This window comes from Protopterus annectens, chromosome 4.part0 (genome assembly GCF_019279795.1).
Source record: "Protopterus annectens isolate FY-2018-M chromosome 4.part0, PAN1.0, whole genome shotgun sequence".
Taxonomy (NCBI): domain Eukaryota; kingdom Metazoa; phylum Chordata; order Ceratodontiformes; family Protopteridae; genus Protopterus; species Protopterus annectens.
In genome coordinates, this window is record NC_056733.1 from 104,124,402 (window position 1) to 104,152,057 (window position 27,656).

The following is a 27,656-nucleotide window of genomic DNA, read 5'->3' on the forward strand; positions in this document are numbered from 1 at the left end:
CTAACAATGTTTTAGAAGGTAGTGAATTTCACCAGGAACTTATAAAAGCATTTGATCAGTGTGGCTTCGACATAGTTCAAGCCATTATCAATAAGAATGAGCGCGATATGTGTAGCTTAGAGAAAGACATTGATAAGTACAATGAATTTGTTACAAATGATTTGTTATTTACTTTTGAACAAGAGAAGAAAAAGTATTATGATATAAGGGTACAAGTTGACAAGAAATGTGATGAGATACTACGCAGAAAACATAAAAAGCTTGGCAGAGATATTAAAGAGTACCAAGAGGGGCGTCAATATCCCAAACCCCACCGGTACATTCTAGGTTCTATGATAAGGGTCAGAATGGTATAAACATGTCTCGTCCCCAGGAATCTCCCCATAACAATTCTAATTTGGGAAGTGTAGATAACAACCATGAAGGGGATTATTTAGAACAAGATGTTTTACCTAGGAGATCGGAAAGAATTAAAAACCAACATAATAATAACTACCATTTTTCCCCAGCTCGCCCTCCCCAACAACAGGGAGGGAGATACAAAACAAGCAGAACAGATATCGAAAATGGTAGATGGTACAGTGGCTATTAATATAGAATTCCAAGGAGAAAATTTTTCTGTAGCTAACAGAGCAGGGTATTACATTTACAATTACAGTGATATCCTTATAACTAATACATTTTTTGATTTGTTTACCAAGGGCTTCAAGTATGTTCCACACAAAAATAGCAATATTACTCAGGTCATTTTGGATCTTAAAATGTTTATTAGGAAACTCAATTTGGAAAACCTGTTGGGAAGCAATACAAACTATGACACTTCGATTCCATATAGAACTGGTGTATATAATCCACCTATACACCCTCAATTAAAAAATGTAGAGAACAGGATTGAGAAAAAACTGAGAATAAGTTGTAAAAATCACAGATATTCTCATAATTTAACTGTAGCAGAACATGAATTATTAATTCATCTTAGTCATAATGCAGAAATAAGGATCATGGAACCAGACAAGGGGGTGGTACTGTCCTAATGGACAAACACATATACAACAGCAAAATATATGCTATGTTACATGATTATAACCGTTATACATCAGTCTCTATAAATGAAATACATATTTCATATAAAAAGATAAAATTTGCAATTAAGGACCTATTAGATCAGGATGTTATTGATTACAATACATATAAATTTTTAGAAAAGGAGTACCCTAGAGTACCAGCAATTTTTGGGGTACCCAAAATACATAACAACCTCATTGACCCCCCCCCCTTGAGACCCATAGTGTCAGCTGAGGGTTCTATTATTTCATCTTTATCTAAACTACTTGATAAAAAACATGTTGTGGTAGAGAATCCCATTTGTTAAAGGATTCCTGGGAATTCTTGAGTAAAGTAACACCGGAACTCTATGACCCCAATTTAGCATTTCTTACTATAGATGTTGTAGACCTCTTTTCTGTCATTCCGCACCAACAGGGTTTACTGTGGCTTGAAGAGGCTTTGAGAGAAAGAGCTAATGTGAATGATAATGATATTTATTTAACCCTCGAACTAGCTGAATTAGTATTAAATAATAATTTCTTATATTTTTTGGGCGAATACTTTAAACAGATTTCTGGTGTACCCATTGGTATTAATTTTGCCCCTACTTATGTGGACATTATACTGACTGTCTGGGAGAAGAAATATGTCCTGAATAGTAAATATCAGACTAACTGGACTTTTTACTCCAGATTTTTAGACGATATATGTATTTTCTGGACAGGACCAACTAACACTGTTTCGGAATTCATTAATTATTTAAATAACACTACGGATTTTTTGTTTTTTACCCATCAGATACATTTCAATAAGGTTAATTATCTGAATGTAACACTTTCAGTGCAGGACAATGGCTTCAAATCGGCTATTTACAGGACGCCTACTTTTTCTAATAGTTACATCCATTACAACAGCTCACACCCAAGACACCAGAAGTTTAATATTGTCAAAGGACAATACGTTAGGGTCTCAAGAATGACCTCGGACAAAAATGAATTCAATTTGGAATGTGTCAGACTTTTTGACATGTTTCGCGAAAGGGGATACCCTGATAAGTTTGTTGACAACATCAAACAAGAGGTTATACAAGGTAGAACAACTAAATTTAAGCCCATTTTGGGAACAGGTACTTTAGAGAAAAATACTGGCCAAGTTGATCACTTGAAACATGATTTTCAATACAGTAAGGCATTTGTAACTCAATACAGTGCAAATTCTGGAATCATTAGGAAAATTATTAATGGTGAGTGGGCGGCCTTTAGGGATATAACAGATCTCAACAAGTTTAAGAACAAAAATGTGAATGTTGTATATAGAAGAGAGAACAACATCAAGAACATTCTTGAATATGAACCTGTTACCAATAGCAAGGGAGCCCGCAGGATTTTTTGCAGGGGGGTGCAAACCCAGAGCCCCACCCACATAGCTTTCCCCGCCCCCTGCCAAAACAGCCCCGCCTAAGTCCACCCACCCCCAAGCCCCGCCCACACAGCCATTCCAGTGTCCCATTACTTGGCTATTTCTCCCCATTTGCCATAGACACTGTTCAAATCTGTGTGCATACTGTTTTATGCTTTAGTTCTACAATGATTTACAGGCAGTTGGATTTAATTTACAACTTTTATTTCAAACATTATAGCCCAAACACTGAGACATTTACTAAACCTAAACAAAGCAATAGTCTTACAATGAAAACAGACTTGGCATTAAAGCTTCTCTACTTTTGAAACTCACATTCAATGAAACAGCATTGAAACCCACATTCAAAGAAAATGCATCTGGCCAGTGGCAGGTTATTTACCTTTGAACTGTTTTCAAGCAATAGGCTCCTTGCACACTGTTAGGGCCATGCAAAAGTTTTGATTTACCTGATTGTATTAATTATAATATATAACTGAATTATATCCCTTGTATTATACAGCAACACTTGTTTGAGTGTCTATGCCGAAGTAAAAGTAATCTGAATAATTCCACATTAAAGATATATGAAACTAATGAAGATGTTGTTGCTAGAAAACAACTGTATATTTCAGTGTTTCATCTACAAATTCAGTGCCTGCTGCCGTCAAAGAATAAATTGCCTATGTTAAATTAAAAAAATGGTAAGCTGGTATATTGCAATAGAAAATGGATGGCAAGCTGAAAAACAGGTTCATAGTTATTAGGCACCTCATCCAAAGGAGGACATCCTCAGGACTGCAGCATATAAATGTACGTGCTGTAGGAATAGAACCTCAAGCCTCTACATTAAGATGTATTCTACTTGTGGTGCTACTAACATAGCTTTAAAACTTTATACCACAATAGAGATACCATTTGCTAAACAAAACAGTTGCACATTGTAAATAGACTTGGCATGAGCAGCAGTAAACTTTGCTTCCCTTAAAACTCACAGTTCCTTGAAAATGCACTTGAAAATAAATTCCACCTGCTAACTCTAACTTGGGCATTTCACTTTCTCTCTCTCACAAACATACCATACCCCTCAAGGCCTCAACCTTAGTGCAAGAAACCTGGACAAAGCCTAAAATAAATAGGGACAGATTATAAATATGGCTCTCATAAACTTAGAAAATTGCAAGAGTAACAGGATTTGTGTTAGAATGCATTTTTCTAAATTATATGACATCTAAAACTGAGATGTCAATTTTTTTAGCAACTTCAATCCTTTTTAGGAGGAATATGGGGCAAAAATATGGACATTCTGCAAAAACCTGGACAGCTGAGGGGTATGCTACCTCCCTCATACACACACATATACACACACACACAAAATAATTCTGGTCAGACTTGCATTAGTTCTGGGAAGGTTGCACTGAACGGCACTGTGCTTGATCTGAAGTGGGTGAAATCCTGGTAGCCAGTGATAACGGATCTGCAGCTCAGCAATGTGGAGCATTAAAGCATTTTTAGCAGAGCATTGTTTCATCACTACCTATTGTGTTTGCACATAAGCTGTAGTTATTTCAAACATTTGCCTTTTTTGATTACTACAGAGTACATTTACCCACCAGAGCTATTGTGTTTTGTCTTGAGTGTGGAGCTTACCTAGTTGTTGCAGGGCTTGGCTTTTAAGTAAGGTAGCAATGCTTATTTACCATATACCATTAAAGCCACCCAACTAAGTGTACTAACACACAAACACTGCTATAAGACACTGGTCTCCAATAAAATGTAATGAGCTTCTGAAAATACTGTAATCCTGTCCTTTTATTACAAATATTGTCATATGCATTTCAATACCCAAGGCTTATACATTATCTAGTTATGTAAATATTCTCTGCATGGCAACAACGAAAAGGCTTTCAATGCTGGTAAATCTTTAACAATATGCTTACTAAAGCTTACTTGCATCTTACAATCTCCGACAAGCTTACCTGATGTTCATTAAACCATGGCTACTTAAACAGAGCAACAGGGCACTGTGACAGCATGCAGTTCCTGAATAATAAGAAGCATAAATCAACAGTATAAAAATCTGATAGAAAACCAGAACATTCTGCAAAATCAAGGATAGATGAAAAGCCACGGTCGTATTTGTGATCTACCTTGGATGGGGGAATACTCTGCACACTTACACTGCATCACTGCTCCTTGCCTTCCTTGGACACATCCAGAGCCACTACAATGGAGGGTGGGGTGCAATAAGTATGTCATAATTTGAAATGTCTCTGGCTGACAGTGATGGCTCTGACACTCATACCTCTCATCTTCAGAGCAAGAAATCTGGACAAAGCCATACATAGAACTAGAAGTGGGATACAAGCCCAAAAATAAGGCCAATTTTTAAATATTGCTCTTATTAACTTAGATAATAGAACAGTAGTAGATCTTGCATTAGTACGAATTTTCTGAAGGGTATAAAATCTGAAACTCAAATGTCTGCCATTATTTTCTAACTTCAATCTTTAATGACTTGCCACTAATTTGCCAGAAAACCACAAGTTTATGAAAAACCGACCAAAATGTGATGCAAAAATACCTGTCAAAAAGGGACACCTTTTTAGTATTAACATTGTTAACTTGAGCAGCTAACAAAATAAGAGCATCTACATGCATTTCTGAAATAAAAGTAATCTATAACTCTGATCATTAGTTATATACAATTGTAAACTCTCCACATTTTCTTCCAAAATTGTCATTTTGGAGGAGGGATTATTAGGGGAGAGCAACATTTTGAGCCAAAATTGGGGACAATTATGAGGTTTGGATATTTAATCTACAGTGATTTGCACGTACCTCTCAACCGCTTAATGCAGGAAATCTGGACAAGGCCAAATATATTGGGGGAACATACAAACACTACTAAAAATTGCTCTTGTATAAACTTAAGACAGTCTTGCATTAGCATGCATTTTTCTGACGGTTATGAAGTCTGAAACTATGTGTCATTTAGTGACTTCATTCCTAAATGATTTGCTAGAAAACCACAAATTTTATGAGGAACAAACCAAAAATAAGAAGCAAATATCTATTCATTCTGCAAAGATATGGACAACTGAGAGGTATAGTTCAATCGGGGCTGTCTGAGATCACTACCCCCCCCTCACAAAATCATGGTCGAATGGAGCCTCCCCCTGCAGCCATTCCGATGTCCCATTCCTTGGTTATTTTGCCCCATTTACCATAAACACTGTAATGTGCATACTGCTTTACTTCTGCGATGATATAGGATTTCATTTGAAAGTTTTATTTTGCATTTTACAGCACAAACCCTAATACATATCTGTTAAACAAAGCAATGCAGTCTCACAATGAAAATAGACTAACATTAAAACTTCTCTGCCCTTGAAACTCACATGCATTGAAACAGCATTGAAACCCACATTCAAAGAAAATACATTTTGCCAGTGGCAGATAAATATTAACTCTGGGCTGTCTTCAAAATCATAGGCCCCTCGAACATAACATACACATGCTCTTTGATACACCTTCCTGACTGTATTACATTATATTCCTTGTACAATACAGTCCAGTTGTTAGAGGGCATTTTAAATTTATTGTTTTGAACATTTTTCCAGTAAACAATGAAACAAAATGCATACACCAATGACAAAACTGCCCAATTCAGAACATTTCTGTCATAAAAAGTTTACTTAACCTTCTATAGTCCACCAGTATCAGTAAAAAATATGCACAATCTCTGAAGTAGTAAAATCCACATTAAAGAAATTTGTAACTAATAAAGAGGTTGCTGCTTTATATGTCATTATTTAATCTACAAATAAAGTGCCTGTTACCCTTGAAGAATAAATTGCCTTTGTTGCATGCAATAAAAAAATGATAAGCTAGTAATACCGCAATAGGGAATGGATAGCAAACTGATAACAGGTTCATAGTTACTAGGTATCTTTACCAAAAGGACTGCAGCATCCACCCCCTTTACAACACAGTACAGTATCAGTAATGCATCTACCTACTGTGGGAGTAGAACCCACAGCCTTCAGCATCAAAAGCAAGGACACTATCTGTTGTGTTATTAACAATGCAAGCAGACTAAACATAAGCAACACTAAACTTTTGCTCCCCTGCAGCTCTCAGCTCGTAAAATCTACTCGACACTCAGCTGTATCTCTGAACTTTGCAGCACAAGAAATCTGGAAAAAGCCAAAATTTATTGGGGGGGGGGCAAAAGGCCAAATATGCTTGTATAATGTTGGAAAGTTGCTAGAATAAAATGCTGCATTACCACCATACATTTCACTGCCACGTCCTGAACCCAGGGGACCCTGTGCAAAACAGTCAGAGCAACATACCACTACACCAAATCAGCTGTTTTGTGAAAGAGGAAGACTGAAACTTAAATGGCTACCATTTAGTGAATTCAGTTCTCACCATAGCACAGCTGTCAACCTCTTAGCACAAAATACCTGAACAAAGCCAATAATGGGTGAATACAACCCCAAACATTCAGTGAATTCAGTTCTCACCATAGCTCTCACCCTCTTAGCAAAAACACCCGGACAAAGCCAGTAATGGGGAATATAGCCCCAAACATATTCAGTGAATTCAGTTCTTACCGTAGCTCTCAACCTTAGCACAAAACCTGGATGAAGCTAATAAATACCTGAACAAAGCCAATACTGGGTGAATACAGCCCCCAAACATATTCAGTGAATTCAGTTCTTACCCTAGCTCTCAACCTTAGCACAAAACCTGGATGAAGCCAATAATGGGGGGGAATACAGTCCCAAAGACAGGGATACATTTCAAATATCCATCTTGTACACTTAAAAAATTGCTAGAATAAAAGCTTTTGTTAACATGCACTTTCTGAAGAATATGAAGTCTGATATTGAAATGAGTGGCCATTTTTTTTAACATTTGTTAACCAGGAAAGTCTGACTTGGAAAATAAGCTAATTTTTAGCAGAGGCCCAGGGAGAAACACTACAGACAGCCAAGAATCAAACGAGAGAACATGTAGCTGTCAGGCAACAAGGACACAAATACAGAAACCACAGATTTTATGAGGAACAGAAAGAGTATGAGGGAAAAACCTGCAACATTTTTACAAATGGTGGTGGGTAGGGACTTCAGGCTCTTGCCACTTGGACCCAAGGTACAGGGTTCAAGCCTTATTCTCTACCCACCACCATGTACCTCCTAGGGCATTTTACACACACACATCATGAAGTATACACTTTAAGGGATCACATCAGCAGTTTGGTGCAATAGTTAAGCCTTGTCTAAAATATCTTCTGTGACTAAAAAGCCTTCATCCCTATTAGTGTTCAGAGCAGTGTGCATTTGCATGTCACCATCTATTGATTAAGAATATCCTTTGTCACTGTTGTTCACAATACTACAGAATATCATATTAACTGCTGATGCCATGGAAGACATCATTATTAGTTGTTAGAAAGCACACACTTTTAAGGAATGACACCAGTGGTATGTTAAAAACAATATGAGTCTCAAAATATTTATTGAGAAATCAAAATAATATAGCTTGTCAGCCTTTACCCGATGTTGATTTATCCACATCATATGTATTGATGAACCCATTGCTAATCAAATCAGCTGCTGTGTTAACCATAGGATGTGAATCCACCTGGATATGAACCACTGTCTATATATGTAAATATTCTTGAGAGCTCTGCATCAACTGCTTCCACTACAGACTTTAAATTACAGGCCTCAGAAAGTACTGGCATAAGCATGGTTTTGGAATGCTCATATATCCCATTAAATGTATGTTGAAAGATCAAAATCTTTAGACATGTCAGTGTTCACACAACTGAGAGTCAGCCATATCACCATTGTTGGTTGATGAAATCCTGTTTATTACATTAGTTGCACATTGCCAGACTGGATTCATATCGCTTTATCAAAGGCAGTTTTGGCAAATACAATAAATAAATAAAAAGCAGTTCACTGGAACCACCTTCAGCAGAAACATTTTTTTCAGGGAGCAAGATACACTCCAAGAATGCTGGTTCTTCTAATTGTCCTATCTGATTTTAATTTAGGCAATCATTATTCTTTAGGCTGATAACTGATTTTTTTTTTTTATCAAATTACATTTTTTGTGAGATGAAGCTTAGCAATTATACTTAAAATTATTAATGTAATTTCCAGTCATGAAGTTTGGAAATTAGGTCTGATTATTAACTGTGTTTTCTAGTCATGACATTTAACAAATTACACTCAGGATTATTAACTGCATTTTCTCATTATGAAGTTTGTGAATTATGCCTTTGTTTATTAACTGTGATTTCCAGCTGTTATCATGAATCTGTTTTTTGGTACTTCTGCTTGTAATCAGTCCTAAAACAGATTCTGAATGTAAAACACTAAAGGAAACTGGAATTTTACACCCTATACACCCCATGTGGAGGGACTGCTCTCTCACACACACACACACACACACACACACACACACACACAACTACCTTACTAAAGCCGCCAGTTTCAGTTCCCGCTCGCTTGCAAGAGTCTCCTCTCCAGTAAAGTCCTCTAAACTGTCCGTTTCATCTCCCGCGCTTCCCGCTCGCAAACTTCACGCGATGATCACAAGCACAGCATCCTCTAAACTGTCCATATTAGTTCTCACTCGCAAACTTCACGCGATGATGTCAGCACGCCTGCGACTGGACTTCTTAAAGAAGAACGCCCAAAAAAAAAAAAAAAAAAAAAAAACTTTTTTTTTAAATCAAAAGATTAACTTGCCAGCGGATTCCAGGGGGGTGCAAGTGCACCCCCTTGCACCTGCCTGCGGGCGCCCTTGACCAATAGATATTTAAATCAACGTAAGGGCACTTATAAGTGTGGAACTTGTCCACGGTGTAGATTTATTTCTAACACTGATAAAATTCATTTAATATCCAGAAACAGGTGGATTAGGGCAAGCTCCTATTCTAATTGTAACAGCCAGGGACTTATATACTTGGCGACATGCCAACAATGCCAAGCATTTTACGTTGGCAAAACTGAAAGATCCCTAAAATGGAGGATCTATGAACACAATTATGATATAGCCAAGAATAATTCTAACAATGCCTTATATCGTCACTCTCTGGTATGTATATCTGCCAAATTTCAATTTTTTGTTCTCGAGATGATGGCAAGAGATAACAGGGGAGGACCCTGGTAAATTAAACTAGAACATAAAGAAACCTGCTGGCAGATAACATTAGAAGCCAACAGGTTTCCAGGTTTAAATGACACTATTTCCATTGCTCCACTTCTCAAGTTAAAAGCAGGTAGAATATGAAAATATTATTTGCACATATATAATTAGATATTAGTTATTTACATGAAGCTAATGTAACAAATACATTTTCAACTCTCTTCTAAACATATTTAATATAGTATTATATAATGATAAACAATACACATGCTTATTTATTATCATTTATTATTATTCATCATTCTTATTTAATATTTTATATAAATGTTCACAAATTTTATGAATTTTACTAACTTTTATCAACACAATAAGTATACTAATGTATACAAGAATTTTTTTATATGTTTATAAATGAAGAACCTCTCAAGATGGACATTGCCATTTTAAATACTAATTGTTTAATTAATTCATCAAGACTATACAAGATGAGTTGGTATTTCAGTGTTTTTTATCTGATGAAGTCAAGCAACTGCATGACGAAAACATTTAAGAGTATTTTATGAACGTTAATAAAATCTATTTTTAGCGATTTATTTCACCTACAGTGTTCGCGTGGTTGCAGTTCCTCTACTGACTTTCTTTTGGAGCTTTTGGTTTGTTTTTCAAGTCAGTTGAGTCACCTTTTTTTGCGTGTTGGTGGAAAACATGAATGCCCTGAAGCCTGCAATAGGCAATCACAGGAGCTAGGTATTTTGCAAACACCCTTGGCACTGTAGAAAGTCCAAAGGGCAAGGCAGAGAACTGAAAATGCCAGGAAGCAAAAGGAAAATGTAAAAACGTCCTGCAGCTGGGGTGTATTGGAATGCATATGTATGTGTCTTTGACATCCAAAGAGGCAAAGAAGGCTTGTGGTAGAATTTGAGGGAACAAAGTTTGAAAAGTTAACATTCGGAAGGATGGTACCTTTAGAAAGGTGTTGAGATGAGACAGCTTTAAGATGGTCCTTCAAGGACCATCCTTTCTGGGTACCAGGAACATTCTGAGGTAGAAACCTCTTACTTATTTAGCCTTGAGAGGACCTTCTGAATGGTTCCTTGTCTCCATAGGTCTAGACGTACCTTGGGGAAGGAGGGTAGTTGTTCTTTTGGTGGTTGGGGAATACCCTTGAAGGAAGGGAGGGAATCCCATACCAGAAAATACCATTTTTGAATGATTGAGAGGACCTAAGAGCCTTGAGTTATGCTTTTCCAGAGTGGCAGAGATAAAGAAAGGCACTGCCAAAGTGGAATGTGAGTGGGTTGAACTGGAAAGTCAGAGGAAACCAGGCTTGTTTGGAAGGGGCCGCTTCTGAACCAGAGTTGCAGCAGCAGCCCTGGACTGTTAAGGCCTCCTTCCATCCCTTTTTGTTTTAGGTGGAGGAGGGCAGGAGGGCTTACATACAAAAGCAGCCCTTGTTGGATAATTTCTCTGGAATTTAGGTGATGGAGATACCAAGATGTGTTTAAATTCTTGCATCTCTTTACCCCTTTCCTGCGGAGATTTAAATAGACTAGCAGCTGCAGGACCAAATAGAGCAGAATTGTCCAAATGGGCATCCATAAACTTGGATTTGATATATTCTGTTAAAGGATGAAGTCTTAAACAGGAGAATTTCCTTAAGACAGAACCAGATGCAGCTGCCCTGGCAGAGTCTTCTGCAGCATCATAGCTGCATTTGATGGAGTGGCAGACTACCTATGAGAAAGCTCCCAGCAAGGTTACAGCCACAAAAAGAAGTTATGTTCTTACCATAATGTTCCATCTGTGTTGTTCATCTTCATTCATTCATTACTGATGGGTGTCAGTTCTGTCCTCGGAACCGAGTCATCCTTATAACAAGCTCGCGCCAGCCAAAAAACTCTTGAGCTAAGCGTTACCCATAGTGCCACTCTCCCTGTTACTTCAGATCGAGTTTGCCCATGATAAAGAAAGCAGAGGCTTTTTCTGAGCAGGTCCCCTAATGTGGGATTTGGACCAAGTCCAATCCTCCAGGAGCCCTTTGGAGGGGGAAGGAGGGTGGGACGTAATGAATGAATGAAGATAAACAACACAAATGGAATGTTATGGTAACAACATAACTTCTTTATCTGATGTTGTTAATCTTCATTCATTCCTTACTGATGGGACATAGTCCCTAGCTACTTTATGTCCTAGGAGGCCCTTATGGAAGGATGTTCCTGAGTACCATTGAACCAAAGGATGCTCTCCCCCTGGAGACCAAATCCAATTTGTAATGAGTGATAAAGGTATGAGGGGTAGCCCAAGCGGCAGCTGCATAGATATCATCCATTGAAGCCTTTGAATGAAAAGCAATAGAAGTTGCCACTGAGCTGGTGGAGTGTGCTTTGACCTCACTCAGTAGAGGAATTTTATTATGTTGGTAGACCAAGGATATACAGTTTCTCAACCACTTAGATAACATCACTTTAGAAACAGAGTTTCCCAGTTTAGGGTCTGAATAGGAAACAACTGATCCGATTTACGTACAGATTTAGTTCTGTCATGATAAAATCATAATTGTCTATGTACATCCAGCAAATGAAGACAGTATTCTCCTTTATTTGAGTAGTTAGGAAAAAAGACTGGTAGGTCAATTGTCTGGTTAACTGACAGAAGGGTTAGTCCGGATTGATACTCTGTCCTTATGACCATGTAAGGGCGTTTTATGCACAAGGCCTGAAGCTCGGATATGCATCTTGCTGAGGTGATGGCTACTAAAAGTAGTGATTTCCAGGATAAGAACTTTATATCGTAGGTGCAGCCAGTTTGAAAGATAATTGTGTCAGGGATTGCAGTACTAGTGTTAAACTCTAAGGCTCGATTGGTTCATTCAAGAGTGGTCTGATATGCGAGGCCCCTTTCAAGAAGGTATACAAAGATGTTGGGAGATTAAGGATGAGTCTTGGAATCCATTATGGAAGTTTGAGATAGCAGCCAAATGTACTTGAATGGCTGCTCCTGAATGAAAAAGACCTGACAGATAATCCAAAACCACACTAACAGGAGCTGAGCGAGGGTCTAGTTCTCTTTGTTGGGACCAAATAAGGAATCTCTTCCACTTGCTAAGATAGATTTTCCTGGTTGATGATTTATGCGAAGCCAGAAGTATATCAAGTTCAGGGGAGATAAGGTTATTCTGACTGGCAATTACTGGAAGTGGAGAAACCAAGCTATCAGCTTGAGACTGGATATGTTTGGGTGAGTCAACCCTTGAGGGTGTCACATCATTTCTGGAGTTGGATCCAGAATCCATGGTTGGTATACTAAGTGAGGCCAAAGGAAGGGAAACCAAACCTGTCGGGGCCAGCAGGGTGCATTAAGGATTACTCTGCTTCACAGCTGAAGGGCCTTCTTTAGAAATTGAGGAATCAGGGGAAGGGGAGGGAAAGCATACAGAAGTCCTGTGGTGGGAATTGTGTATCAGAGCATCCCTTGGGAGCTCCCCGTGTGGGGGGAATTAGGGCAAAGTAGCTGCTGCATTTGTCATTTGCTGGAGAGGCAAATAAGTCACAGCAAGGCTGGCCCAGTGGCTGAAAATCTTCACCCCAATAATTGGGTTGAGGGACCACTCATGAGGCAGTAGGATACATCTGCCCAGCTTGTCTGCAATCATGCTGGAAATCTTGGGAATATGTGTTGCAATCAGAAAGTGTTTGGAAGCTATCACCCATTGTCAAATTATCATGGCCTCTCGACACAATGGGTAGGACTTGGTTCCTCCTTGTTTTTGATGTACCAGACTACTGACATGTTGTCAGACTGGATAGCAATTGTCCCTGAAAGGGGGACAGACTGGAATTCTTGCAATGCTAGAAAGACTGCCCTCAGTTCCAAAACACTGATGTGAAGATAGGCCTCTATATTTGACCATGTGCCTTGGACCGTCTTTCCCTGAAAAAGGCCCCCACCCCACCCTATCTGGGAAGCATCCATGGTCACTATGGCCCTGGGAAGAGAAAAGAGTGACTCCATAAATCTTTCTCTGGCTTCATCCACCAAATTAAATCTTGTTTGCATCATTTTGTTATGCAGATCTGAAAGGACATAGGATGATGCGAAGGATAACACTGCATTAGTAGAAGCCATTGAAGAAGCCTCATGTGTAGTCTTGCTAGAGAAACTATTGTAATTGATGCTTCCATTGATCCTAGAAGTTGGAGGACTGCCCGAGCTGAAACTTGGTCTTGAGAGAGTATCACCCGCAGTTGGGACCTTATCCTTTCCAGTCTGTGATCTGGGAGGGAGACCAGGCAAGATTGGGCATTGAAAGTTACTCCTATAAATTCCAAAGTTTGTAAAGGAGTCAGCTTGCATTTCTCCCTGTTTATAGAGATTCCTAGGTATTCTGCCAGTGTTAGAGTTTAGTTTAGAGCTGTCACCAGTAGATGCTTGGTGGGGTTGGTAAGGAGCCAATTGTCTAAGTACGGAAACACCTGGAATCCTTGCAGTCTCAAGTGAGCTGTTACCACTGCCATGTGTAGAGAGTACAAAGGGAAGTGCCTGGAATTGGTAATAATTGGCTCCCAGCCAGAAGCAAATGAATCTTCTGGAGCATTTGTCCAGTTTTATGTGGTATTATGCATCTTGAAGATCTACTGAGCACATCCAATTGTCTTTCTCCAGAAAGGGGAGGATAGACTGAACTGTGACCATCCAGAATTTTGGTGGACAAATTTGTTCAGAATGCTGAGATCCAAAATTGGTCTCCAGTTCCCAGTCCTTTTTGGCACTAAAAAGAATCTTAAGTAGAATTTGGATCCTATTCGGTCTGGTGGGACTGCTTGGATGACTCTTTTTTGAGATGACTTTCTTATCTCTTGAGCTCCTGCTTCCCTTTGACTAAGTAGAACATCAGGAATTTGTCTTGATGACTTTGGGTACATTTTGAATGGTATGTGGTAACCTCTGGCTATGATCTTCTGCACCAAAGAATCTGTGGTTATTGTTTGCCAGGCAGGGTGGTGCATTGAGAAACGTCCCCCGACTGCTTCCAGAGGAAAGCAATTGGGCACTCTTCAGGAGCACTGGTAGGGCTGTCCAGAGAAGGAATCCCTGGACCCCAGGTTACATGGGCCCCCTCTGCCTCCATAGGGGCATCTTCTGGAAGAGTCCCCTTCCCCCCTGTGTCGGGAAGTAAACTCACCACAGGTGTCACAGAAAGGACCCTGGGATTTCTTGTGCCACATTCCACTCCTCTGATTCCTAGAGTAAGGTCATTGGGGGGGTGGAAGAACATATGCCCACAGCAGACAAGGTCTTGCCATCCTTTTCACACTTGGCTAACAAGTCTTTTAATTTTGGGCTAAAAAGCGAAGAAGCTTCCACTAGAGTGTTAAGAAAGGAAGAACTTAAAAGGGTCCACAAAGTCACAAAGGCACATCCAGGCATGATGTCTCATGACAATGCCTGAACCTGCAGCTCTGGCCGCCCCTTCAGTAGCATGAGAAATTAACCGCATGGACAAGTAGGATATGGATTCCAAAGTCACAAGCTGCAAGGCAACTTTTGTCACGTACCTCGTCAGACAGCTTCTGCTAAGGTTTTGGAGAGTTCTGAGACTAGGTCTCTCTGAAGCCTAGTAAAATGTGCCAAATAGTTCAAACACCAAATGGCAAAGTTCGATGAGACAAACACTCACTTCCCTAACCTGTCCACTGCCCGAGATTCTCTGTTTGGGGGTGGATAGTCTGGCTCTCCTCTGTGAGCTATTTTCTAGGGGCCGTCACCACCATCATAGCGTCTACTGGTAGGCCCTTGGACTTTCCTCTGGTGGGGATAAAATTTTGTCTGGTCTTCATGGGATTAGTGCAATGGTATCAGGACTCTTCCATGTGCACTGCACGATGAGTTGGACTAGCTCGTCTGCAGGCAGGGTCACCCAGGAAGTAAAGGGTCAAGCATGAAAAGCCTGCAAGAATATGGACTCCTCGGAGGAAGGGTTGGTGGGCTTCCAGACTCCCTGCTGCTTCAAGATTTCCAGTATGTCTCCAAAGGAGACATCCTCAGGGGCGACCATGGGGACCTCTCCCCTTCATCATAGTCCATATCTATGGTGAGGGACTCCTCAAGGGAGTCCACATGCTTCCTCTTGCACGTCCTCTTATGTGGAACCTCTTCAGCAGGGGCTTCTGATGAGGACTCTGAAGAGGGGGCACCCAGTCATAGGGTAGCTTGAGACTCTTGTGCTCAATGTTCCAATGTGCTGGTCTGTGTCAGCTGCGTTTCAGAGGGAGGACATATATGGAATTCCGATGCTAACGGTTTGGCTACAGAGGCAAGGGCCCTCTCCATCATTTGGAAAGCTGGCCTACCTGAAGAGGGGATGGGAGCCCGGAACCAAGAAGGACAACCTCAGAACTGGGGTCACGCCCTGCTTCAACGGGCCCACTCCCAAGGAAGTAGCCTCAAGAGGGCTCGGTACTGTCAGGACTCTCGGAACCATAGTAGACAGCACCGTAGAAAAAACAGGCGCTGTACTAGTGGTCATGGTGCCTGGAGTCCAGTCACAATCTTGAGGATGACTCAGCTCTGAACTAGCCAAAGACCAAAGGGTCAGCTCTGGAATCATGGTGAGACCCACCAGTGGAACCAAAGAAGTGGGAAGCGAAAGAGGTGTTGGTGCTGAGTGCTTTGATGCCTGCAATGAGGTCAAAGGAGGAGAATATGTTGGAGTCCGTGGAGAAAGACTCCCAACTCCAGATGGGAGGAGAGTTCTGGAAGGTGTTGGAATCCCTCTGGCAGTCAGCAGCTGATCCACAAGACACACCATGTCCAATTCCAAGAGGCTCCTGGTAGATCAGGTCAATATTCCCGATGGGGAACCAGGCCATTCCAAAAAAGGGCTAAACTGCTGCCCAAAGAAAGGATCCGCCATAGGCGAGTATCAGATCTGAGCAGACTGTCCTATCGGCCCCATGGCCTCAAGACCAGCAACATGTATGGGGCGGGGGAAAGTGTCCACTGCTGGATTAATTATTGTTGGTGCCGAATAGGGTGGAACAGAAATTGGAGGCTCAGTTGGTGCCGTAGAAGTTGTTGGTGCCGTGGCTGATGCTGGGGTCAAATTTTTTGAAGACGGCACCGAAGTGAAAACATGCAGAGCTTCAGTACTGAAGATGGCACCATGGAGGGCAGTTGAGGCCCTGGAGCTGAAGCAGTTGGTGTCAATTTGGGCATTTTTGGTTTAGGTGCAGACTTCCTTTCACCAGAGGGTAAGTAAGGAACAGAGTGAGATCTTTTTTGTGTTCTCTCTTTGGAGGGGATGAGCCCTCTGACCCAGAAATAGCCTCTGAGAAAGGTGTTTTTAAAAGGCCCTTAAATATCAACTTGTTTTTCCTCTCCTTTAAGGTACAAGAGCTGAACCCTTTACATATGTCACAAGGAGGCTGAACAGATAGGTGTGGGACACCCAGACAATATACACAAAAAACATGGGTGTCTGAATTAGGCATTTTGCGACCACATTGGTCACATTGCTTAAAACCGGTTGTCCCTTTTTTCCTCTGACATGGTGGAAAACAAGTTGAGTCATTAGTCTAACAAGTATCAACAATCATAGCAGAAAAGAAATACCAACATAAACTGTATAGCAAAAGGATAGAAAACAATTTTTTTTTTTTTTTTAAAGGTAGGGGAAAAAATACTAACAATGGAATGAAGATTACCTTAGAGGTGGGGAGAAGAAATTGGAGGGAGGGAGGGAGGGAATGATGGTAGCAAGATTACTGAGTTGGTAAGGAGGTAAGAAGAAAGTTTCTCAGAAAAAGTGGTTAAAAAGGTTAGTGACTAAGAAGAGAAGTCTTATGAGAAATAATTAATGAAAGTCTGTGGGAAAAAAAAAGGTTTTCAATGTAATGATTCATATAGTACTTAGCTGAGAGCTGGCTTGACACGTCTTGATCGCTATGTGGCAAATGAGATCTGGGCTAACTGGGAGAGGGGTACTATGGGTAAAGCTTAGCTTGAGAGTTTTTTGGCTGGCACGAGCTTGTTATAAGACTGAATCAGTTCCGAGGACAGAACCAACACCCATCAATAAGGAAGGAATGAAGATTAACATCAGATGTCTTATTTTCTGAGTCTGGTAAATCTGAAATGACTTGTGAGCACTGAGAGAGAAAGTCCAAGGCAAATTTAGTCATGTGTGTCTGATAATTAATGGTTCAAAATGCCAAGATGGGTGAAGTGCACACTTTCTTGCCTAGTCTTTCCAAGTTCCTGCTGTCCTTATTTGAAGGAAGAAGAGAAACTGAAGTCAATAATCTGGATGGTTTGCCTGTAGCCACTGATATCACTGATGGATCTACTTAAGGCAATTTAAACAAGAACTTATACTCCTTAGGGACCTTTTAAAAATGGTCAGGCTTCTTAGGATCAGAAGGTTGGGAATCTAGGGCCTTCAAAGCAGAAGCGAAGGCATCCAGAAAAGCAGGTAATATAGGAGGAATAGCTGAAGGGCTGGGCAATTCCACCTGCAGAAGGTTGTAGTATCTTTTTTGTACTTCAGATACCTGAATGCTATCCCATTTGAAATGTTCTCTCATTTTAACTAGGATCTCACCAAAAGAGAGTTCTTCCATGGATTAGTCAGTTCCATTGGAGTCCTCCTCCTCCAGGGAAGCATAATCTAAAGGGGAGGGGATCTGTGAGGAGTAGGCCAGAGATTCCTCTTCTGAGGAGGCCTCTTCATTTGAGGAAACCTCTTCTCTGAATTTTTTTTTTTTTGTGGAGATGCTGTGCATGGTGGAGTAAGGAATGAAACCCCAGAGGGGGGCTTGAGGGCCATAAGGGCCTTGAAAAGACCTTGGGTGAATTGTTCCTAGTCACTACGAGATTCCTTTGGAGGGAGCAAATGTTTTTTTTTTGTTTTTTTTTTTTTCATTTGATGCAGGTCTGCCATATGTAATGTTGGAGGGCCAGACATAGGCCTACATTCAATGATATCCAAGTGAATTTTCCCCCACACCAGGACATCCCTTTAGGAACTTTGGTTAATATGAGCCTCAGTTCCCCCTGTACATCTTGGATGGATGCCTGCTCAGCCTCTGAGGACGTGCCACTGGCCGGATCCAAGGCAGCTTCAACCTCGGGCTCAGCCAGTAATCTGGGAAATGGACATATCTCTGGGCTCTCATTTGACTCAAGACAGACATCCACATGAAGAGGCATAGTAGTAGCTTCAGGCCTAGACTTTTTGGCCTTCTGCTTAGTGATTAACTCAACCTCGAGCCCCAAGGATCCCGCTATCATGCTCTTTGCTAATAACTTTAAGCACTGATTTTCCAAGTAAATGGCTAAGGAGGAAAGCCGACTTCTACATGTCTTGGGTATAAAGGCCTGGCAAATGGGGCAAGACCTGTGATTGTGGGTAGGCCCAAGGCAGAACAGACATGAAGATGGCTATCTTTATGTGGAATTCGACTTCCACACTGGCGTTTGCCTTTTTGGATGACATGAACCCTACCACTAAACAGTGGTAGAAGAAACAAGATTTCCCCAATGAAGCACATATTGGAGAATTCACAGACTGACAAATGGCTCAATAAACAGACCAACATTCAAGGTAGCTTCCAGACTGGCAGCAGAGAAGTTCTGAGGTAAATGCATGCTGGCAGTTAGTATGATTGGCATACAACAGCAACTTACATGCAATGTACCACACATCTTACAGTAGTAAAAGACTTGTATACTGGCCAATGTTGGGTCACCTGCTGCAGAGATCTCCCTCATTTTATGAATATGGCAACAGATGAATAGAAGGGCATACAAGGTGCATTCCATACAACATAACAGTAACACCACCATGTGTCTGACTTTAATAGCCTCAGAGTGCACTTTATAGAGGATGACATCATTAGTGTATGTTAAGAAGAAGATGTTTGGGATGAGTGACTGACATAGCTGTGGACTCACATCCTGGTTTAAAACTGTCTCCAGATTGACAGCTGAATGAAGACACAGACACAAATATGCACTCAGATTGACAAATGTGAGATCAGAACCCCTACCTAACTAGTTACACAAGTTAGAGAACATGGTACTTAATGCTCACACCACCATAGAAGTCTGACTTTAACAGTACCTCATTGCACTTTATAGCAGATGCCATTATCATAGTGTTGGAGGTAACACGCACTTTTATGAGACTTGGGTGCAAAGACTGGACTTGTGATATTTGCAAAAATACATATAAATACATCCTGGCAACCTAGATGAAATAAGCTGTCATGAATGCATATTGCAGAAGTGAGACAGACATGTACCTGTTTCCCAGGGTGTTGCATAGATGACAATGACACTGATACACACAGATATACACACAATTTGGAAACACCAGTTGTGCAATGATGGAGTTATGCGTCTCCATATTCAGATGAAGATCTGTCCACCTTAATACAAATTACGGACAATATCAATGGGATGTGATCATGGATGATCAGTGTCTACTGTTACAATAAACTCATACCAAATGTAGCAATGCAGTTAGGCTATGTAATTCTGGAGTCTGACAATGGCTCAAGTACTGATATATCATTTGTAAGTGCATTGTTGCAGGGTAACATGAATATCAGAAAGTATGTGTTCAGTCAAGTACATGTCATTGCCCTTCTCTTGAATGCATATCCATGTATTTATTTTATTTATTTAACATTTGTTAACCAGGAAAGTCCGACTTGGAACAAAGCTAATTTTCAGCAGAGGTCCGGGTAAAAACGCTCCAGATGCATTTCTTTGTGAGGTGGGAGGAGACCGGAGCACCCGGAGGAAACCCACACGAATGCAGGGAGGACATGCAGACTCCACAGAGAAGGCACCCTAGCCGAACATTGAATTGGAGATCCTCTTGCTGTGAGGTGACAATGCTACTGCTGCACCACTCCACCTGTATTGAAGGATTATAGCCCATCAACCAGAGTTAGACATGCTATAAACCTATTCATAAAGTGCTTCACCAAGAAGCTGATTTGCGTGGATAAAAGTATTAGTACATATGTGATTTGAATTTCAGGAATTTAACTTGGACTTGAGAAGTAGCAGTTTCCACTGGTGCTCACTGTCAACCTGTATGCAACTAGGGTTGTATATTAACTGTCCTGATTGGGGTTAACTGCAAAATACAACTGTTTGTTGTCAATGTTTCATGTGCCAGGCTTGCAAGATAAGTTATGGGAGAAATTGCTGGCAGTTAGTATGATCTACATTTGGAATGTTGGGGCCAAAATTTTACTACATAAATAACTGATGGCCTAGCCTTCCCAGTTTGTCTGAAGTTAAGTGCCAAGCAAACACAGTTCTCTGCTTAAGGAAAACGGTGAAAAATTTCATGTAGTACACCTTCCTTCATGCAAACAGGTTCAGCAGTGATGCACAGCCATCAGCACTCTGGACAGTACAGAGTGTGGAAAATACCACTGCAGCTTAGATTTCTCTGAGGCACACTGTGCAAAAGCGACAAGCTTCTAGTCAAAGTACAGAGAAGTTAGGGTTGCCAACTTTCCATGTTAAAAATTCTGGACATGTCGTGAAAGCAAAATGCATGTAAATTTGATAGCCCCCACCCACACACACACACACACACACACACACACACACACACACACACACACAGGCATTCCAGTGTCCCATTACTTGGCTACTTTTCCATTTCTTCCCATTTGCCATAAACACTGTTCAAACCTCTCAGTATGCATATTGTCTTGTGCTTTGCTTCTATAATGATTACAAATATTTGGAATTAATTTAAAACTTGTATTTCAAATTTTATAGCACAGACACTGATAGACATTTGCTAAACAAAGCAATACAGCGTCACAATGAAAACAGACTTAGCATTAAAACTTCTCTCCTCTATACCTTTGAAACTAACATTCACTGAATCAGCATTGAAACCCATGTTCAAAGAAATGCATCTGGTCACTGACGGATTAAATTTACCTTTAGGTTGTTTTCATATCACATCCCCTTGCACATATTTTTAGGACCATGCAAAAGTTCTTTGATTCACCTTCCTGATTGTATTAAATTATAATATATGATAAATTATATGCTTTGTATAATACAGCACCACTTATTAAAGCATGTTTTAAATTTATAGTTTTGAACATTTTTCCAGTAAGCAATGCAACAAAACATATGAACCATTAATGACAAAACTGCCCAGTTCGGCACATTTGAACCATAAAAGGCCACTCAAACTTCTCTCATTACAACCCACCAATATCAGTCAATAAGCACAATCTTTGCTTAAGTAAAAGTCATCTGAATAATTTCACATTAAAGAAATCTGTAATTAATGAAAAGGTTGCTGCTAGCAAACTACTTTATATTTCAGTGTTTCATCTACAAATTCAGTGCCTGCTGCCCTTGAAGAATAAATTGCCTATTTAAAATAAAAAATGGTAAACTGGTAATCTGCCCTTCATCTGTGATTTCACACATCTGTCTACCAGCTATTTAGTCAATCATATACAGTTGAATAAAGAGCTGTTGTCGAAACACAGACTCAACATTCTGCAGGGAACCTAACTATGTGTGTGTTTGTGGTGTGTCTGTGTGTGTATACATATATGTATCTCTCTCTCTCTTTCTATATATATATATATTTTTTCAACTAATATTCTATGTACTGATCGATTTTTCTTGTTTCAACACTCTCTAGGTGTCTGAGTCTGATTAAATAATTCACAGACAACTTCTAAATTACCTGGAGCACAATCGCCTTCAGTCCCATTATCATCATGGTTTTCATGCTAAGCCATGATATTGACACTTCCCTAGTCACTTGGTAAAGCATATAAACATAGAAGTAGACAAAGATAATGCTGCAGCTGCCATGACTCCTTATCATGCATCATTATTTATCAGAAATAAATGTGCTTATGTGAATAAACCAAAACAAGTATGAACACTACTGGAAACTGTGAAAAACACACTGTCAAATCTGGAAGACCTCACACTGTCTCAGGCTCAGCTGCAACCATCCAATCTCTCAAACTACCAGGGAAATATCAAATAAAAACAGTGAGCCCAGTACATTCCACATACACAGAGTTGGCTGTCATCCTCCCTTCCCATTTCATTCAGAAGGGAATTCAGTTGGCTCATCAATGCACTTCATCTGTTACTATATACATCCCCTTTAGGCAACCTATAAACCATATCGAATGCATGAAGTTTTCCCTCTTCTTTGACCTCCTCATTAGAACGGAGGCCCACCAGTGTGCCTGGCCTGCCCTTCAAGATCCTTCCCCTCCTGTTGTTTGTTGTAATGTTGAATGACCACTTACATGTCCTGGATCCATTTTGACCCTAGTTGAACAATAGGCTCTCCCTCTGGCTCCTCATGTCCTTTCCACTAGCCACCAAGCCATGCTAATAGGATTCACTCCTTGTTCCCCCGCTTCCTTGGCCATATGCTGAAACAAAGTAAAACTTGTTGTTAGTGGGCCATTCAGACTCCTGTTGGACATTGCGCAACACATTACATCTGTCCCTCCTACCTTCCTTATGATCCTGGCCCTTGAATGCTAGCAAGGCCGCTTGATAGCAGCTAAGCTCTCAACTACATTCCCAACCCATGTGTGGGACTCCTACCTCTGTTTTGAGCAAATAATTTTATTGACAAACATTGCAGAATATTCTATATATATGTGATGAACTTGCAGCATAAAGCAATCACTGGGCCATTTCCCCTTATATAACCTATCAAAAATTATTAATACATTTAGCTGCAGTCCAATTCAGGGGTTTACACTGCAATTAGCCATAATTCGCTACAATCTCAAACAAACCTCACATCACACTTGCTAATATTTCTTACATGCAGTGAAGCATAAGGGGGGTGCTGCACACCTGATTGTGCTATCTTTCTGATGAAATGTTAAACCAATGTCCCATCTGCTTGAGTTGGTGGTAGCTTAGGTGGATGTAAAACATCCCAGGGCACAAGGGCGCCTGCAGGCAGGTGCAAGGGGGTGCACTTGCACCCCCCTGGAATCGGCTGACTAGTTAATCTCCTTTTAGTTTAAAATTTAAAAAAATATATATTTTTTATTTTTAGGGCGTTCTTCTTTAAGAACGCCCTTCAAGTCCAGGCACAGATGCGTGCTGACATCATCACTCAGTGCGCATAGTTTCAGTTTTGCGAGCGGGAACTGAAACGGACAGTTTCAGGTTTGTGAGCAGGAACTGAAACAGACGGTTTCAGTTTTGTGATGGGTTTACCTTAGCTGCGACTGGGAGATAACAGGGACGCTTGTCAGAGTGAGTAAGGTGTGTGTGTGTGTCATACATCTAGAAGAAGAACCCAAAGATGGATCTTTATCCTGTTTTAGCAAAGGACAAATTGTGTATGTTTCCATGATGGATGTATGTTAAATGCAGTTTAGTCTCTGTAAATGTTTTCTGTAAGAGAGGTAAAACACTGTGAGGTAATATTTTATATAATTAAAAAAAAGTGATGCTGTCATTACTTGGAGCTTCATTTTCCTTCAACCTTTTATTTTGTGCCTTTATTTCCATTAACAAATGTTATATACTTTTTTCTATTTCCTTGTTTAAAAGGCATCAATTACTTTTTCATTTTCTAAGCAACTGTTCTGCTCTTTAATTTTCTAATAGTGTTTTTTTTCTTCCTCATCTGTATATTTCCTGTTACTACCAGGGGTACACATGCTGTTTCTAAGATAAAGTCATTAAAGTTTACTAAATTCTTCACTGTTGCAGAAATTCTAGGTTTGATAACTGCACTGGTATCATTTTCTTTAAGTATACCATTAAAGTTTCCTGTCATTATTATGTTTTCTTCCATATCTGAAGTTAAAATTTTTGGATACTTTCTAGAGAATTTAGCTCCAATTCCCAGAATCTAGTATGTTTGTTAAGGTTAATATTCTGTTTTGATATTGAATGGCATAGCAGTGCAATGGTTTGCATCGTTGCCTCATAGCAAGAGGTTTTACAGCTTGATTCTTGGCTGTGGTGCCTTCTGTGCACAGTCTGCATGTCCTCCCTGCATTTGTGCGAGTTTCCTCTGGGTGCTCCTGTTTCCTACCATGTTACAAAGACATGTATCTGGAGTGCTTTTCCACGGGCCTTCACTGAAAATCATCTCATTCAAAGTCGACTTTCCCAGTAAACGGATGTTAAATAAATTAAATAATAAACAATGACCATAAGTATCATACCTTTATCATCACTGTATGAGTCAATTACTTTGGACATTACAGCAGTGTTTCTCTGTAAGATTTCTGTACCCCTTGTCTTTTCTTTAAAGCTAGAGCTTGTTAGGGCTATATATTCCTTTGTATTTAATCAAATAATATAATAGCATTTTAAATAAATTAGTTTCTTGAAAAAAAAGCCACTTGTAACTTTTGCATTTTTAAATATATAAACACACTACCTCTCTTACTGTTACCATGGTGGCAATTTACATTTAAAGGAACACATTTTAAAGAAGACTTCTTATATCAGTTACATACATACACATGCTATTATTAATTCCTATAACATGATTTCCATAATAATTAAAATCCTAAGAGGAATGGTTGTATGAAAACAGGAAAACTACTGACTGAAAGCTCATTTTATTTGATATACACACAAAAAGCAGTGTTATTAAAGTAACTAAACTACAAGTACACCATTTCCTTTCAATGGAACTTCATGTTTCTAGTTTGAATAGAAATATCTTTTGAACTATGCTTCTAATTCTCTTTACTCTCTTACATCCAATTAAGAGTTTTTCTTATTTTAAAAATATTGACTATTGATATATGGATGCCACTACCATTGTTGTATGGTGTTTTGATGGACATCTGTTTAGTCAGCACAGATTGCCCTACCAAACAGATGGTCAATAGGTGTGCAAGATTGACTATCCTAGTTCCCCTAAAGCCGCAGAGCACTGTCCAGCTAAACAATCCACTCAGAGCCACATATTGGAAAAATGAAGGCTATGAGAACCAAACCCTGGACCACATGAAACAGTCTTCCCAAAGCCTGTAGCTTTCATCTGCTGCACCAACCACCAGACTTCAAATTCTTTTCAATGCCCACTCCACCAATCTTTTAAAGACTGTTTTTGTTCCAAGTAAAGTCACATCCCATTTGAATTGACATCTGGAGCCATCACTAACCATTATCTATATGAAACCAGACACTAATGTGGCAGTCTTCTAAATGCCCAAAGCAAACACATTCCTACTTTAACCAATATGTACCAACATATTGCATAGCAAAACAAAAAATCAGTTTCAAGCTCATCTCCCCTACCATCAAATACTAGTTTGTATCCATTTAAGTGCATTTTCAGTCTTTGAGTTTTCAGGTATGCAGTCATGTACAGAATTGAGAACACTATTTTAGTTTCATAAACTCCAGAGTACTGTCTGGTTAAGTAACCTAATCAGGGATGAACAGTAGGTGCATGAAAACATTGGGAATCAAACCCAAGACCACAAGAAACAGTTCACAGTTTCAACCCAACACGTCAACAGATAGATTCCTAACTCTCCTCAATGCTCACATTACCAACCTTCCTAAGTGTGTGTGTGTGTGTGTGTGTGTGTGTGTGTGTGTGTGTGTGTGTGCTTAGCTCCATATTTTTATTGTACCTGTTTCAAATAAAGTATAAAAGTAGCTGTATATTACATACCTCATTCCATTGTAAGAGAAATTCTGTGGCATCTTTCAATAGAACTCATTGCAAAACAACATGGATTATGTGAGAGAATGAACTCAAAGCAGTATGTACAGCAATGAATAAAACCGTATTACCAGCTACATCATGTGCTAGTACAGGTCTGTTAATTAATAACTATGTTCAGCAAATTCTGTTTTTCAAGAAAATGTAGAAAAGCTACATCAGAGATAAGCCATTTTGTCTAGAATGTGCAGTTCCTTTTTTAGAATAGAAATCTGTATTTTAAGGGCCTATGGCAAAAAAATGACTAAAACAGACTGAATAGAATTTCAGTGACTATGAGGATGGTGATAAACTGCATCCATACAAGCCATTTGGCCTTTGGGCTTACTGTGTCTGGTAGGTTCGATAAACTGAAGAATAAATTAAATTTTAGACTTTGCCTATAATAAAGTAAACACTTAAGATAATAAAAACCAGTCGAAAAAACATAAAATAAGCTGCAGCAGATGCTGCTAGGAGTCGGAATGACAAACGTTTTTATTTCCTTTATAGCTTAATTGAGGGGTTGACCAGCATTTGGGAGATGGTACACAATGTCTTCATGTTCATCCACAGATATCTGAAAAAGAATATGTAAGTTGGCAGTCTTTTAATTGCTTTTGCCATTAAATGGTGACATTTTAATGTTTAATTCCTGCTAATGGATTACCATATGAAAAGACTGTTGACCTTGGTTGCTTCTGTTCTTCATAAAATCTGTGGTTTCTGTATTTTTGTGCCCTTGCAAAGCCAGTAGTGGATTGATGCAGTGGTAGCATTGTTGCCTGACAGCTACATGTTCTGTGGTTTGATTCTTGACTGGGGTGCCTTACCTACTAAAAGTTAGCTTTTGTTCCAAGTCAGACTTTCCTGGTTAACAAATGTTAAAAATGACACGCATTTGAATATCAGACTTCATATTCTTCAGAAAGTGTATGGTAACACAAAAGCTTTTATTATAGCAATTTTCTAAGTGTATAAGATGGTTATTTGAAATTTGTCCCCATTTTTGGGACTGTATTCCCCCATTATTGACTTCATCCAGGTTTTGTGCTAAGGTTGAGAGCTATGGTAAGAACTGAATATGTTTGGGGGCTATATTCCCCCAATACTAGCTTTGTCCGGTTGTTTTTTGCTAAGAGGTTGACAGCTGTGCTATGGTGAGAACTGGATTCACTAGATGGTAGCCATTTAAGTTTCCATCTTCCTCTTTCACAAAACAGCTTATTTGGCATAGTGGTATGTTGCTCTGTTTTGCACAGGGTCCCCTGGGTTCAAGATGTGGCAGTGAAATGTATGGTGGTAACGCAGC

At 39.7% G+C, this 27,656-nt stretch overlaps 1 long non-coding RNA gene across 1 annotated transcript in view; it reads right to left on the reverse strand.

The window, feature by feature from the left end:
* Positions 1-26,402, reverse strand: part of LOC122799213 — a 235,000-nt gene extending 208,598 nt beyond the window's left edge. Inside the window, exons 1-2 of the long non-coding RNA XR_006364442.1 lie at positions 26,315-26,402; positions 22,944-23,072 (exon numbers count right to left, since the gene is read on the reverse strand). This is a non-coding gene — a long non-coding RNA (uncharacterized LOC122799213). The remainder of the gene's footprint in view (positions 1-22,943; positions 23,073-26,314) is intronic.
* Between the last annotated feature and the right edge of the window lie 1,254 nt (positions 26,403-27,656).